The 16326-nt window shown below is 41.0% G+C and overlaps 1 protein-coding gene across 1 annotated transcript in view; it reads left to right on the top strand.

Annotated features, from left to right (window-relative positions):
• The first annotated feature begins 14528 nt into the window (after positions 1 to 14528).
• Positions 14529 to 16326, top strand: part of CFLAR (CASP8 and FADD-like apoptosis regulator) — a 40296-nt gene continuing 38498 nt past the window's right edge. The window contains exon 1 of the mRNA XM_004674828.2: positions 14529 to 14727. The gene's annotated coding sequence lies outside the window, so the exon portion shown is untranslated. The remainder of the gene's footprint in view (positions 14728 to 16326) is intronic.

Here is a 16326-nt window from a genome sequence, read left to right as displayed (position 1 = left end):
AAAAAAAAAAAAGTACAGTTGGTTTTAATATATTTTGTATCTTCCTTACCTTGCTGAAGTTCACTTTCTAGTTTTAGCATATCTTTTTATGGCTTCCTAGTGAGTAAACATCATTGAGTAGAAGAGGAAGCATGTCCTGACAAGTAGATCACCCATCCTAAAATGTTATGAATCTAGGATAGTGGCAGAGCAAATGTTAATAAAATACCCAAGTTTCTTTCCATGATGCTGCAGTAACAGTATGGGCCAAGCCATACATACATCCCTACCTGTGATGTATAGAACAAAGCAAGTCTTGCATTTGAGAACAATATAAAATCCTGAGTGTTATGACTAGAAAATGTGAAATGACCCAGTGTTTTTCATTTTTTTTTTATGGAAATGGGCATGTAAACCACAGTTTTCCTGAGCCACAGAAAGATTAATCCACTTAGATTATTTTATGTAAGTTTGCGTTTAAGTTTGTTAAATGAGAATTAAGTGTATTTTACTCTATGAATGTACATAAGTATGTAAGTCATGTATAATTATAATTTTCTTTTTTTCCTTTAGCAATGAAGCTTGGAGATACATGGGTGGCTTTGCAAACAATGTTTCCTTTGTTGGTGCCTTACTAAAAGGATTCAAATGGGGATTTGCTGCATTTGTGGTAGCTGTGGGAGCTGAATATTACCTGGAATACCAGAATAAAGATAAAGAAAGTCACTGCAAATAAAACAAACATAACTTAGTGGCTTCTTAATTCATAAAATTAAGATTTATTTACTGTAACCTACTTCTCTGTGTGTTTGTCCCTTAAAGAATACTAGTAATATTTAATAAAGTAAGAAAAGCTACCAATTAGTTTTTGTCTTAATTTTATTTTAAGATTTATTTTTATGCATACAAGAATTGGGGTATAAGCTAGAAGTGCTGGGGGTGGGGGGGTGAGAAGATTCACCAGAGACAGAGTGGTGAAGAGAACAGGCAGATTGACTGAAATACACTGCTGAGGGGAACAGCAGGTGAGTCAGATGTCTGCAGTGCCATGTGGGTCAGCTCCCTGCTCCGGGGATTGAACTCATGCTGAAGTAACTGTGGACAGCCTTATAGTGCTGCAACTTAACCCCTTGCACCACCAGGGAGTCCCTGTCTTCCTTTTCTTAAAAAAGTGTCTCAAGGCATATCAGATTTGGAATGGAATATATCAGGGCCTGGGTTCCACCAGCAGTTCATTCTGCATGCATACATTTGAACAAGAGGATTATTCTAAAATTCGTGGAATTTTTTTTTCAATGTTTTTTATTGCAATAAAGTTTACCATTTTAACAGTATTTAAATGTACAGTTCAGTGATATCAAATACATTCATAATATGCAAACATCACCACCATATAACCTTTCTATAACTTCATTTTTTGAAACTGAAAGTCACTACACATAAACAATGATGACCTATTCCTTCTGCCTCCCTCCCTGGCAGTCACCTTTCTGCTTTCTCTAAGAATGTGACAAAATACCTCACATAAATGGAATCCTACTTTGACTTTTTCCAAACTGCCTTGTTTCCTTTAACTGCATTCCTATATATGTGTGTGTATTTAATGGATACTTTCTCCATTCTACATCAATAGAGGCTTGGTTTGTGGATATGTTTTAGCTGCTCAAAGTAAAAATAGCAATCATTAAAAAAACTTAAAAAGTGATAAGAATTTAACAAAGAATAAAGAGCAGTGAGGAAACAAATAGCTAAGTGGTAGATATTAACATCAAATATTTAAATGCAAATGGCCTAAAATTTAAAACATTCCAATTTAAAAAACTGTCAAGTTTGAACAAAAAGCTGAAGACCCAACTCTAAGCTGTGTTTGTGAAAACCCCTTTGAGGAGATGATAGGGTGAAAGTAAAAGAATGGGGGGAAAGAGATACTATGTACACACTAATCAAAAGGATACTGAAGTGACTAAGAGGCAAAACAGATTGTAGAATAAAGGATATAAAGAGGGACATTTAATAACTAAGGAGGTCAGATCATTAACAAGACGAGCCTCCTGTGTGTACAGAGCTTCAAAATAATACGTGAACCAAAACCAAATGGAATTAAATAGGAAAATCTAAAATTATATTTGGAGGTTAAAGTAGAGAGAAAAAGCTATTTGAACTAGCACTGAGGTAATACAGATCAAAATAGTACAGCACTCATTCTTTTCAAGAGTCCATTTGGTCATATGCAGATGATATTCTCATGCATAAAACAATGTAACAGTATTGAACTAGTGAAGTGACTTAAAAAAAATTTTTTTCCAACAAAATGTGATTGAAGCTAATGCTGACAAGGCAAGAAAAAAGCAAAGAAGAAACTAATCGCTATGAATTCGTTCAGCAACATACATTATCAGGTAAACTGTGATCTAATGAAAAAGCTCCCACAATCAACAAGACTGGACCCATTATCAGTATAACTGACCATACCCAATGAGTATATTGGCCATGCACACTGATTGATGATAGCATAATAGGTATGATTAGCAAAATAGCTTTAAAATTGTAATCTTTCTGCTATCCTTAACTTTCTATATCTGTATAGTCTTACTGTGCATAGGTAATATTTACCTATTACACATAAAATGCTAAAACAAAGATTGGGATCTATAGTAGTTACTCTTCAATAGTCATCTGACAAAAAAAGTCAAATAACATCAGATTTTTAACATTCTTTTAAAGATTTATTTATGCATACAAGAGCCAGGGTTACAGGCCAGAGGTGCAGGGGGCAAGAGGGACAGTGGGAAGCAGAGCAGGCAGATGTACTGAAGTACACTGCTGAGGAGAGCAGCAGGCAGAAGAGACGTGTGTGACACCATGTGGGTCATCTCCCTGGCCAGGGATCAAACTCTTGCTGCAGCGGCTGCAGGTAGCTTCATAGTGCTGAGCTTTAACCCCTACCACTACCAAGGAGGGCCCAGATTTTTAACATTTTTTGAAAGCATAATTCATTATATAAAACCCAGGTGTTTTAGCAACAAAAATGAAACATTTCAGGGGTCCCCCTGGTGATGCAAGGGTTAAAGCCAGCACTATCAAGCTATTGCCAGCCACTGCAGCACTAGTTGGATCCTCAGCTAGCCCAGCAGGAAGCTGACCCACATGGCACAGCAGACCTCTCTTCTGCCTAGCCAGCTGCTCCCCTCAGTCTGCCTGTTCTGCTCCCCACTCTGTCTCTGGTGAATCCTCTCATGTCCCGGCCCCCACCTCTGGTCTACATCCTAGTTCTTGTAGGCATAAATAAATCGATCTTTAAAAAGAAATTAAAAAGTAAAACATTTCATCATTCCCTCTGTCTCAGTTGGTAATATGAGTCTTAAATTTTGACATAATCCTCATGGATCCTCAGAACCTCTAGAGTTGCAAGGTATTAAAATTTAAATAGCTTTCCTAATGAGAGTGAAATGATCCAGGTGAGTATGGATTTATCTTATCAGTTTGAGGGGAAAAGGATTTCCCCCTGTTTTTATTTTTGTTTTGGTCAGAAAATTAACTTCAGAAATTCAGACTTGAATAACCAGTGGAAATTGCATTCACCTGTCAATGATTGCATCAGAAAAGATCTACTCAAAGGGGAATTTTAATTGATATATTTTTTTACATAGCATTGCATTATATATTACATATGTTATCTTTAAAATGCATATATAAAACAAATTATTAAATGGCATATTATCAGGGAGGAGACCCAATGGACTGTGGTGGAGTACTAAGCTTACTTTGGTGGGGTATGGTAACACATCTGAAGAGCTGTGAACCTATACTTTGTGAATCAAATACAGTGTTGTAAACCAATGTTACCTCAATAAAAACTAATAGAAAAAAATAAATAAATGCCATATATCTTATTAGGTTGAATTACTATTGGTAGTATAATAATTTAAAACATGGCTTTATAAGCTTAAAAAATACCCTTTTCTCATAGCTCTCTGCCTGCCAGTGTCTATGCAGGCATCTCTCCTTCCTTTCTTAATAAACTTGTGAAGTGTGGGGCACTCCCTGGTGGTGCAACAGATAAAAGCCCAGCACTGTGAAGTTATCCCCAGGGAGGTGACCCACATGGCTCAGCAGCCATGTGCTGCCAGCTGCATGACCTGCTAGCTGCTCCTCTCAGCAGGGTATTTCAGTGCCTGTTCTGCTCCCCACTCTGTCTCTGATGAATCCTCTCACCTTCCACACCTCTGGCATGCATCCCAGTTCTTGTATGCATAAATAAATAAATATTTAAAAATAATAAAATAAACTTGTGAAGTGCTGATGAAAAAAGATATCCTGTTTGAAGGTTTGCATATCTTTCTACCCAACCTCTTATGCAAAAAGAATGAAGCAAGTCTTCAGAAATATGGCCTCAAAATTGCAAAACCACTGGAAGGGAATTTTGGTTGTTGCTAAAGACTTTGTTTCTGGGAACCCATTACAAAATAAGAGCACAATGTACACCTCTGATATAAGTCAGATAGTTTTGTATTATTAAGAAAAGTTATATGGTTTCATTTTGTGTTTAAAAATTAAAATAAGGGAGGATGGTGCAACAGGTTAAAGTACAGCATTGTGAAGCTTCCTGCAGCTGCTTCAGTGCAAGTTGGATCCCTGCCCCGGAGGTGATCCACATGGCTTGGCAGACCGCTCCTGACCCACACCATGCTCCCCTCAGCAGAGTACTTCGTAGCTCTGCCTCTGGTGAATCCTCTCACCTCCCCTGCACCTCTGGCCTGTACCCCAGTTCTGTATACATAAATAAAAATAAATCTTAAAAACAAATTAACTGGTGATTGGGTCAGGAGAGGTCTGCCATGCCATGTTGGTCACTGCCCTGGCTGGAGATAGAACTTGTGCTGAAGTGGCTACAGCTAGCTTCACAGTGCTGTGCTTTAACCTGTTGCACTACCAGGGAGGGCCCCTCTAAATTTCTTAATTTAAATATAGTGGCCATGTTTTTACCTAATTATAAGAATAGTGAAGATTATTTTTAATATTTGCATTACAGGTTTAAGTGAATTACACAATTAAGTGACTATTTTGTGATTATAGATCGTCTTGAGCTATATGTATAATATATTTGACTTCATTTATCTTTCTGCTACAAAATTCCCATGGCAAATACTGTATAGCGAAATAATACTGAAGGCCAACTCTGCTAAGCATAGTAACCACAGCAAAAACTGTCCTAAAAATAAAGAGTGACTGCATTGCCACAGATAGGATCATCTTACTTAGGAAGAATCAGGTTCACAGGTATTGTTATCACCTGTACCTGAGACCTCACGTGATAGTAACCTAATACAACAGCATGAGAGTTTAAGACAGATAAAGGTTTAAGTAAATCTTAAAGCCTCCCTGCTGTATAGAGGTTGAGTCTCAGCACTATTGTTAAAGGGCAACCCAGTGTGAACTGGGCAGACTGTCTGTGGGACCTCACCTCCAGCTTAAAATTCAGTTGTACTGCAGACACACACAAAAGGTTCCATAACGGGTTTATTTACAAAAGGGGAAAGGAAAAGGAACAGCCCAGGGAAAGAGGAATACAAAGTAATGGAATATCTTACCGGCTTGGCTGACTTGGAGCTCTGGTAACAAACTAACTGAAAGCCCCGTTACGTGGTCCTGAGAGCGTTTCCCTAGAGAGAGCAGTAGCAAATGGCGCCCTATTTATCCCCCAACGTCCCAGAATACCTGCTTAGCTCCACCCATGGGTCCTTGCAGTTCTCTCCCTGGTACTGCTGGGAGTTGTAGTTTCCAATCACTGGAGTAGAGGTAGAGTCCAGAAAGCTGGAGTAGGGGGTGGAGTCCACAGAACTGTGCAGAGTTCCTTTAGGACATCCTTTCCCTTAACACTATCACCATCACCGTCATGGCCTGAGTTCCATCCTGGCTAGGTAGCTGACCCACGTAACTGATAGCAGATCTCTCCTGTCTCACCAGCTGCTCCCTTAACAATGTATTTCAGTAAATCTGCCTCTTGTGCTTCCTACTCTATCTCTGTGAATCCTCTCACACAATCCCTCACCCTGCACCTCCCAGCTATACCCCAATTCTTCTATGCAATAAATAAATTAATCTAAAAAAATTAGATCTCAAATTCATACTAGACTTGCTTATGAAATATAATATAAAATTAAAATTATAGGGGCCTCCCTGGTGGCACAGGGGTTAAAGACAGCGCTATCAAGCTACTGCCAGCCATTACGCATGGATCCAGGGTTGGGGAGTGACACACATGGTGCAACAGACCTCTCCTGACGTGCCCACTGCTCCCCCCCAGTAGTGGATTTCAGTTAATCTGCCTGTTATGCTCCCCACTCTGTCTCTGGTGAATCTCTCACCTCCCACACCTCTGGTACGCATCCCAGTTCTTGTACACATAAATTAATAAATCTTTACCAAAAAGTCACCATGACTCCTATGACATAAGGTTTAAAAAATATTTTAATTAAAAAATAAATTCAATTAAAATCATATCAGTAGACATACTAAGATCTAACAAAGAAACGTATCACAATTCATATATTTAATAACGTAAGAATAAAGGCATTAATTTTTTAATTATGACCAATAAATGCTTTTTTATATTTGATCTGGATTTATTAGCAATTACAATTCTAACGTATGAATTTTTACATTGATAAGTAAATCAAAAGAATTTCTACAACTTTAAATCATATACAGATTTCTATTATGGCACTTATCAAAATTCATCATAATTATTCCTTTACTTTTCTAGCTCCTTCTTTAAATCCTGGCTTCCTTACAGATAGAACCAATGCATTTAAAATAGGTAAATTTAGAAAGATGGTTGATTAGCTTATAACCAATAATAGTAATAGCATATTATTAGTTATCTATAATTTATAATTACACTTAACAGTTGTCTCCAGATTATTAACTCTTTGAGACTAAGACCATGAATTTTCATTTTTATTTTCTTACTTTTTCTCTGTTATCTATTATGGGTCCAGATATTCATCAAAGTGAAAAGAAAATTGTGTTCCAGAATTTCTTTGATCCTAGCCGCTTTTAGAATTACCAAAGCTGCACTACTTTAGTATGAATTAAATAAATAAATCTGACTTATTTTAGGGTTGTACACATATGCCACCTATGACTGCATTGTCTATACAGCAGAGATGTGTCATGTTAGCGAATGCAGACCGAACCTGGTAGTCTCCTTAAATTGAGGAACAAATCCAAGGAGGCCAAAGTGTGTAGAGTTCACAGGGCAAAGTACCAGAGGCGAGAGAGCTGCACAGGGAGTCTGCCCAGGGAGCTGCAGAAAGCTGCTGTCAAGTGTTCAGCTGAGTATTAATCAGTGCAGATGGGGAAGGAAGTTACCCTAAGCTAGGAGGAAAAGACCTGAAAGGAGCAGGGAAAACAATTCTCATAATTCAAATATGAACAAAAATAGTTTGAGTTTGTATCAGACAGAGTGGAAAAATCTTATAATTCACAGATGACTAAGAAGAAGGCTGATATTAGCCCTGGACCAAAGAGTGCCATATAGCAAAATTTAAGAGCAAGCCTCAAAAAAACTGTTCATGAATAATTTAATTGCAGTTCAGAACAAAGCTCAAAAATGTTTATAGGAATACAAAAATATTTAGCTTCCAATAAAGTAAAGTTTACAGTGCCTGGCATTTCATTAAAAAATTACAAAAGTGGGCCTTCCCTCATGGCGTTAAAAGAGCACTATGAAGCTATCTGCAGCCACTGAAGCACAAATTCTACCCCCTGGCAAGGAACTGACCCACATGGCACAGCAGATCTCTCCTGTCACCCCCATTGCTCCCCTCAGCAGTGTACTTCAGTCAGTCTGCCTGCTCTGTTCCCTACTCTGTCCCTAGTGAATCATCTCACCCTCTGCACCTCTGGCCTGTACCCCAGTCTTGTTTGCATAAATAAATAAATCTTTCTTTAAAATGACAAAAACGAGCTTCCCTGGTGGCGCAAGGGGTTAAGTCTCAGCACTATGAAGCTATTGCAGCCACTGTGGCCTGAGTTCAATCCCCAGCCAGGGAAGTGACCCACGTGGTGCAGCAGATTGCTCCTGTCTTGCCTGTTGCTCCCCTCAGCAGTGTATTTTGTTTGATCTGCCTATTCTGCTCCTCACTCTATCTCTGGTGCATCCTCTCACCCCCTCTCCCCACACATCTGGCTTTCACTGCAGCTCTTGTATGCATAAATAAGTAAAATAAATATATATATTTTAAAAAGTAACCCTTGAAAGTTGATTATACAGCTGAGAGAACCAGAGAGGGAGGGTCAGAGGAGGAGTGAAAGCAAGGTGGGTGGGGGGAGCAGAATGGAGCAAGGTGGTGAACTGCGGGTGGGTGCTCTGGCGGTGGGTCACTATGGCAATGACATTCGAGGGGGGGGGTTCTGTTTTCCCAAGCTACAAGCAATTTTGTAAACCAGCTTTACTTCAATTAAAAAAAAAATGAAAAGAAAAGAAGTAGCCACTCTGGAAAGGCTACATACTTGATGGTTCCAACTATGTGTGTAGCAGTATTTCAAAGCAGGTGGAAGAGGCCACATTTCCTTTCCAACACAGGTAAGAGCAGGTACCTGACTCCCTGGTGGCATGGGTTCTAGAGTGTGATGCCTAGTTTTTGAACCCAAGCTCTGCAAAAATCACGTTATTTAATTCTCCAACCCAAGTCTCATTTTCCCATTAGTAAAATGGGGATTATGGTTCCTACCAAAGACTTTTTGAATTGATGTGTGAAAAGAGCATGTTGTGCCAAGGATAAATAATAACTACCACTTTCTGCATGTCTACTTCCAAGTGGGGGTCCTCTTGTCAACAAGTACCTTTACGGACCCCAGGAAGGGATACGTGATCAGAGATTCTCCCCTGAAGTCTGTGCCTGAGCCATGAGAAACAGTCCTCTCTCTCATTCTAGTATTTGGCACTGACATAGTATTTGCTTTTTGGTGTTGACCTCTTACACAGTGTTTTCCTTCCCAATCTTCTATTATCAAATATTCAATCAAAGAGGGGAAAATCAGAGGCCCTGAGACTGTACTTTGTATTGGGAAAGGGCTCCTTTGTGGAGCAAGTCATCACAATGAAGAACAGCAGTATGACACAGAAAAGACACATCTGTGCTAGACTGGCTGCTGTCTCTGTTGACATCTCCCTTTCACACGTGGGATATTGCTGAAATAGCTGGTGACCTTTGAGCTCAGATTTATTTGTCTATCCCTTGAACCTCACTGTCTCTCCGTCACCCTATACTCAATATACTCTTTAGGGCTTCATGAAGGCAAACAAAAGGTAGAACTCTACAGACTACAGGAGAAAATCACATAGGCACAGAAACTAGAGAAACAGCAGAGGGATATATGGTCATCAAAAACAAAATAATTAAATCCTGGTTGGCAAGAATAAACGTTATGGACAGAACCAATAATTAAGGCAAAGAAAAGGTGATCTATAAAAAATAAGAAGTATTGGTTGTAGAGGTAGGAGGTAAGTCTGGAGTTGTGTCCTAGAAGCAAAGGAAGCAAAGATTTCAGTCAGGGAGGTTGAGAAAGGTCAAGGCTCATTAGGATGAGGTGTGCCTCTTGGTTTAGGAAAACTCATCGACATTTCCCACTGAGTTCCTTTTATACTGTGGACACAGGTCCTTTATAAGATACAGGAATGGCAATTTCTGCCCCCACCCACCACACTTTGCACATTGTTCTTTCATTTTCTTGACTGAATCCTTAGAAGAAGCAAAGGTTTTAATATTGAGGAAGTTAATCAAACTATTTTTTTCTTTAGTTGCTCATGCTTTGAATGATATCTAAGAGTTTCCTGCCAAAAGGTCATTAAGTTTCATCCTTTTGTTTGCTTCTAAGAATTTTATAGGGCCCTCCCTGGTGGCGCAACAAATCAAAGCACAGCACTATGAAGCGTTCCACAGCCACTGCAGCACGAATTCGATCCCCGGCCTGACAGGTGACGCACATGGAGTGGCCGACCTCTCCTGACCTGCCCGCTGCTCCTCTCAGCAGTGTATTTCAGTAGATCTACCTGTTCTCCTCCCCACTCTATCTCTGATGAATCTCTCAATCCCTTTCCCCCCCACCTCCACACCTCTGGTCTGTACCCCAGTCCTTGTATGCATAAATAAATCAATCTTTTAAAAAAAGGGAATTTTATAGCTGTAGCTTTTTGATTCACTTCAAATTGACTTTACATTTGTGTGAGATATGATTTAACTTCATTCATTTGCACTTGGAAATCCATTTGTACTAGGACTATTGGTTAAAAAGACCACTTTTTTGCCATTGAGTAGTGTCACCATTTTTAATGAAGGATGGTTGACCATATAGGAATTAATAATTTCCGTACTCTTAACTTTTTTAATCCATCTGTATGTCTATCGTTGTTCTAGTACCACACTACTTTATACATTTTTTTTGTGTGTGAAATTTAAAGTGTTTTATTATTTTTGATACTATGGTAAATGGAATTGTTTCCTTATATTCATTTTTGGAATGTTCATTGCAAGTGTATAGAAATAAAATTGAGTTTTGTATATGAATCTTATCCTGTAAGCTTGCTGAACTTGTTTATTAGTTCTAAAAGACTTTGCTTAAAAAAATATTCTTTATACAAGATCATGAGATCTGCAAATAAGAGATACTGTACTTCTTTTCTGACATTGAATCCTTTTGGTTCTTGGTGTGTCTAGTACTTCCAATATAATGTATAATAGCAGTGGGGACAGCAGACATCTTTGTTTCATTTCTAACCTTAAGGGAAGGCATTCAATTTTACTCTCATTTTTAAAAAATACTTTTATTATTTATACATACAAGAACTGGGTCAGAGGTGCAGGGGGGGTGAGAAGTTTTACCAGAGACAGACTGGGGAGCAGAATAGGCAGATCTACTGAAATACACTGCTAAGAGAAGCAGCGGGAAGGACAGGAGAGGTCTGCTTTGCCATGTGGGTTACCTCACTGGGTGGTATCAGACTCATGCCACAGTGGCTGGTGATAGCTTCAAAGCACTGAGAATTTAATCCCTGCACTACCAGGGATGCCCAGTTTTACACTTTTAAATAATATGCAGTTGTTGGTGTTTGTTGATGACTTTTACAAACTTAAGCAATTCTATCTATATCTACTGTGTTGAGGATTTTTTTTTTATCATGAAAGAATGCTGAGAATACTCTTTGGCTTGAAGTTCTTCATGTTCTGTGGAAAACACAGTCAGTTCCTTTGGGAAGAGTTGAACAATCTGTTTTGTGGACTGGTTCCCCCCACATAGACACTACAACTGGGCAGGAGGTTTGAACAGGGTGCATGGAAAAATTACAAGCTTCTTTCAAAGTCATGTGTCTGGTTGAAGGGCCAAACATTGGGCGAAGAATGAGGAGGTAAGTCACCAGAAATCCAGGATGAGAACTGCTGATATGCTTCTAAGAATTTTATAGTTGTAGCTTTTGAGTCACTTCAAATTAGCCATATATTTGTGTGAGATATGATTTAACTTCAAGATTCATTGCATGTGGAAATCCAGTTGTACCAGGACTATTGGTTAAAAAAATCAAATTGTAACAGGACTATTCTTAGTGAAGGGCAGTTGACCATACAGGTATTAATTTATTTCTGTACTCTTAGCTGGGAACCTTGGGGAGAAAAGGCCCTATTTTCTTGATTGCTGCAGTCCAGAGAGGTCTCTGCCTTGCTGAGCTGGTGGAGGAAAGGGTGGGAGAAAGAGGTCTTGGCTCAAGTCCTACAGATTCTCACCTTACTGGAACTTTTACAGATGTTCTCGAATACATGTTTTATCATTTATCCTTGTTTTAAGGTTATTACCAAAGCTTTAAAGGACCTTTTTAAAATAATCTTCTTGAGTTTCACTACTGAGTATGTTAGCCTCGCTTCTCATGTTGTTAGTTTGTTTTGTCTTGCAGTTTTCCTGTAATTTTAAATTTAAGAAAATCAATAAATTAAAAAAGATCACCAGAAAGTAGTCATTAGGTGCTGACAGACTAAACTCCAAAGAACTTTGACGTTTGCTACTTCTTATTCCCGTGCCTCAATAACAAACAAGCAAGACTGAATAAGTGATACATAAAATTATTATTATTTGAATTTCTTAAAACTTTTTTTTACATTATTCTTTATTTTGGACATTTTTTCCTCTCAGTTGTAATCCTTGTGGACTTCCCACCACCACTTCACCCATGTACCATCCCCGTTTTGATCTCGTTCCCCTCTCCTCCCCAGTAGAATGTCTATGGTTTATAATTTATGTATTTTTTACTTTATTAGAATTATATATATATATATATACATATATATAAGCACACACACAGTGTTTTATGGAATTACTATACATACTTTTTATAGAATTACTATATATATACTTTTTAATAGAATTACTATTATATATGTGTGTGTGTATATATATATATAATATACACACACACACACACAAATCACACATATATATACACTTTTCCCCCGATCCCTTACACTCCTGCTATAAGTGAAACCATCCGGTATTTTATTCTTTTTCTTTTTGGCTTATTTCGCTAAGCAGGATCTTTTCCAGCTCCATCCAAGTTGCCGCAAATGTAATGAGTTTATCTCATAAAATTATTTTAGTGCTCGCACCAACCAATCGTACAGACTATAAATAGGAAGCCGTGAATCGTTCAGTAGTAGACTGTCGGTAGTGGCTTTCTGGATTAACACTCAATGAGAGCCCATTAAACTTTGTTCACTAGGATAGAGTCCAGGGAGATCAATGCTGCCCCAGAAGGGCGTGACGGGAAAGCACCACGTCCGTTTCAGGCTTTCGGTTTCTTTGCCTCCATTGTTACCAGCGTTTCTCAGGCGCACAGGGAAGTGAAGCCGGATCGGATCTCCGGGGATGAGAGCCTCGCGGTGGGCAGGACGGTACGTGTCCCCGCGCCACCCCGCAGCTCTAGACCCTCCCGGGGCTGAGAGACTGGACGTCAGTCAGGTGTCTGAGTCTTTGACCCCGTGGCCCCGCGCGTGTCTGTCTGGTCAAGGCTGTTGTTCCAGGCAGCACGTTTCCCAGAACTGGCGGGGGGGCGGGGGGTGCTGGGCGGAGGCGGGGAGTGGGCCTTCCGACGGGTGACTCAGGCGATGGCACCACGGTTGGGGTTTGCCCGCGGGCGGCCCGGTGGCATTTCCCCCGCCCTCTCACCCCACTGGCCCACTGCCTTCCCTTTCGTTCTCTCCGCCCCCACCCCTGCCCACCACCCCAGGATTCCTAGGTACCCTGCTGTATGGAGGCTGCCCGAATCCGGGAGTGGTGGGAGAGCCAGGATCTACCGGCCCTAAGGACCTAGTCCTGCGTGGCGGCCCCACAGATGCAGAACTGGCCGCGAACTTGGCGGCGGGGTCCCCAGAGCCCTGTAACCTTTGCTTAAAACGAGAATTTTCTCTGTCAGGCAAGAGCCTGGCTAACTAGGTCAGGGTAATTTCTCAACGCAGTGCAATGGACATTTTGGCCAAATTGTAAGGAGTGCTTGCCTTGGGCAAGTTCGCAGCTAAGACAGTAAGCTTTAAAATCAGCAGGTCCTCTGCCCTTTCTGGTCTTTCAAAAGCACTGAGAAACGTGAAAGGGCTCAGGTGCACCCTCTGGCAGTGTCGGGTTTGGTCAGGAGGGCAAGTCCTTTTAAATTCTATGCGTGAACTGCCTCTTACAGAGTTCTTTTACTTTGCGGGAGAGCAAGGTTGCAGAACAGGAAGTTAAGTTCAGGGCTTGTTGACTTTTGAAATTCATCTACGCAAGAGAGGAGTTGCCAGCAGGGAGCTGCCTTATCTCAAGCTTCTAGACGCGACTAGCCTGGGCAATCTGAAACCAAGACCCTGCGCGGGCGTGCTGGGGCTGTTTAACAGGAGAGATCGCCCGGCTCTAGTGATTCCCCTAATAATCATCTTACAAAACGTCTCCCATTGGAGGGAGACAAACAACTTCAGAGTTGAAACAAAAACTCAGTGTCTAGGGGGAATTTGGAACGTGTTTGCCAGACTTTTTATCGCTGTTGTTTTTCCTGTTAACACTTGCTTAACTTTTAGCTTCGGATTGGACTTCTGCTTAAAGTCAACTTTTCTAACCAGCTTTCCATCTGTTTGCAACGGATATTTGCATTTCCTTTAACTCGATTACAATGTTAAACCCGCTTAGGCGAATCCACCCGCTCGGTCCGGAAGGCCACCTCCCTCTCGGTGGTCTTGGGCGTTTGAGGCCGTCTTCCTGCTGAGAGGGGCCTACTGGAAACGAAAACGGAGACGGAAATAGGTTTGGTCCCTGGGGCGCCGGCGGGTCACCCTTTTTCCTCTTCCGAGGCGTGGGTGGACGCGGTGGGGACTCCTGTGTAGTCCTAGCCGACCACGCTTAATTCCCCTCAGAGCCACGAGGACCGCTCGGCCACAGCAGGGGCAATTTACCTCTTTGGAGAGCCCTACGCGTTGTGCTCATGGAATTTTTGGGGTTTGCAGGCTTAGGGCAGCGGGTATGTTGAAACACAAGACTTGATTGGGTAGCGCGGCCATGGCCGACTGGAGGAGGTGCCGCAGAGTCTCTTGTTTCCTGTTTTCCTGCATTTCCTCGTCGGGTCAGGATTTTTTCGGGCTAAAGTTTTCCAGAGCGTAAGGTCATATCATGTTCGACGGGATTGGGTACCGATCAGACCGAGATCGAAAGAAAGAGCCGACTGCTGGCACCGGCGTGAGTAGACCGAGAACCCTGTCTTCTCATTTCTGGACCAGCCTCTTGGTGCTGGAGTCGGGCTGGGCTCCGGGGGCGTCCCGGCGCCCCCTTCCGTCCATATGGGAAAAGGAAATCCTTCCCTAATCTCTTTCAGCTCTCTGTCTCCCTTTTGGGGGCTCCCTGCGCTCCAGTTAGTCTGCGGGTCGCTTTTTTAAATGTTAGGAGTGGATTCAGTTTGATTGTTTCTTCCCGGTAGAGAGACAAATTAAAATTGTATTTGTCAATTGACATGCGCTTTTCTTTATTAATTCAGTGTAAACTTAGCAACATTCAGTGATGCTTTGGGCTAGGCGGAGCTCTGGGTATTGGAGTGACAGAAATGGAACAGATCTTGTTTGCTTTCTCCAGAAGCTCATCGTGTGTTTGGGAGAGGGAAGCCCAGCCTGTCTAGACAAGGGTCACTGATAGTCTGAAATAGAAGGAAGCAGGTTAGACGAGGGTGGAGAGTTAATCTTCTAATGACCACTTTTCTTGTTTTTGAGAATGTGTATATGCACAATTTACATTTCATTCTTCTGCTTTATTCAGAGGCCCTCGATGTTTTTCTCCTTCATTTCTGGGTTTAGAGAAATATTTTCTTTTTGACCATATGCATCATATATGAATGATATGTTTGTGTACTTATGTGTATGTCTATATACATAAATAATTTTTTTTCCCTGACTCTTTTCTTTCTGGCTATTAATAGAATTGTTTCCCTTTCACTTCTAATTTGCTCTGCCCTTAGTCTCCTCTGACGATCTCCCTTTTTAGCTGCTTTGTCTTTATTTGGCCATTTAATGTTTGTGCAAAATAGAAAACAGTTTTGTTATTTTCCTCTTATCCAAAATACTAGGTTGCCATTTTTGGTAATTAAGTATGTCTGAAGAAATTGCCAACTCCCAGGAAGCCCTGCGTGGGGCCTTAGTCATTCCGTGCTAATCAGACTAATCCACCCTTACACAACAACATTGTCATTTCAAGTAGTTGCAAAGGCTTCATTTCACAAGCTCTGCCTCCTGCAACAACCAGGTTCCAAGTATGATCTTGTACTCCACCTCCAGCTCCATCTTGCCTCTTTATAGGTTATGAAAACACGAACACTCACCATCACATACAGGCCTGCTGAAGTGTGTAATGATGACCATTCAGCTAGCTCAAGGTTTAGTAGGGTTGACCTTGGCAGGCCTGGCCAGGGCCTAATGAAGATGAGTAAGGGCCTACCTGTCTGTCCTCGAAAACCTTACCATTGATGACAGGTATCTGCCTTGAATAACGTAAATGCTAGAAGTGAATGAAAACATTGCTGTGCAACAGAAGGAGATATCCCGACCTGGGCATCAGGACAAGCTTATGGAAGAGATGCTTTGAAAGATGGGATATAATTTCAATAGGCAGAGACTTGAGGAGAGTGAGGGGTTTCCAAACTGAGGCTAATGGTTAAGCAAAGACGCTGGGACAGAAAAGTATTGTCCAGGGAATGCTGAGATACTTCTCTTGAGCTAGACTTTGGGTTGGGCAGAGTTAGGGAGATTGCGGATATGAGTAGTTTGGCTGCCTCAGCTTTTTTTTTTTTTT

The sequence above is a fragment of the Condylura cristata genome, unplaced genomic scaffold, assembly GCF_000260355.1.
Source record: "Condylura cristata isolate star-nosed mole 26May11 unplaced genomic scaffold, ConCri1.0 scaffold00002, whole genome shotgun sequence".
NCBI lineage: Eukaryota > Metazoa > Chordata > Mammalia > Eulipotyphla > Talpidae > Condylura > Condylura cristata.
The sequence above is the reverse complement of the archived record's forward strand: the minus strand, read 5'-3'. Positions and strand labels throughout refer to the sequence as shown.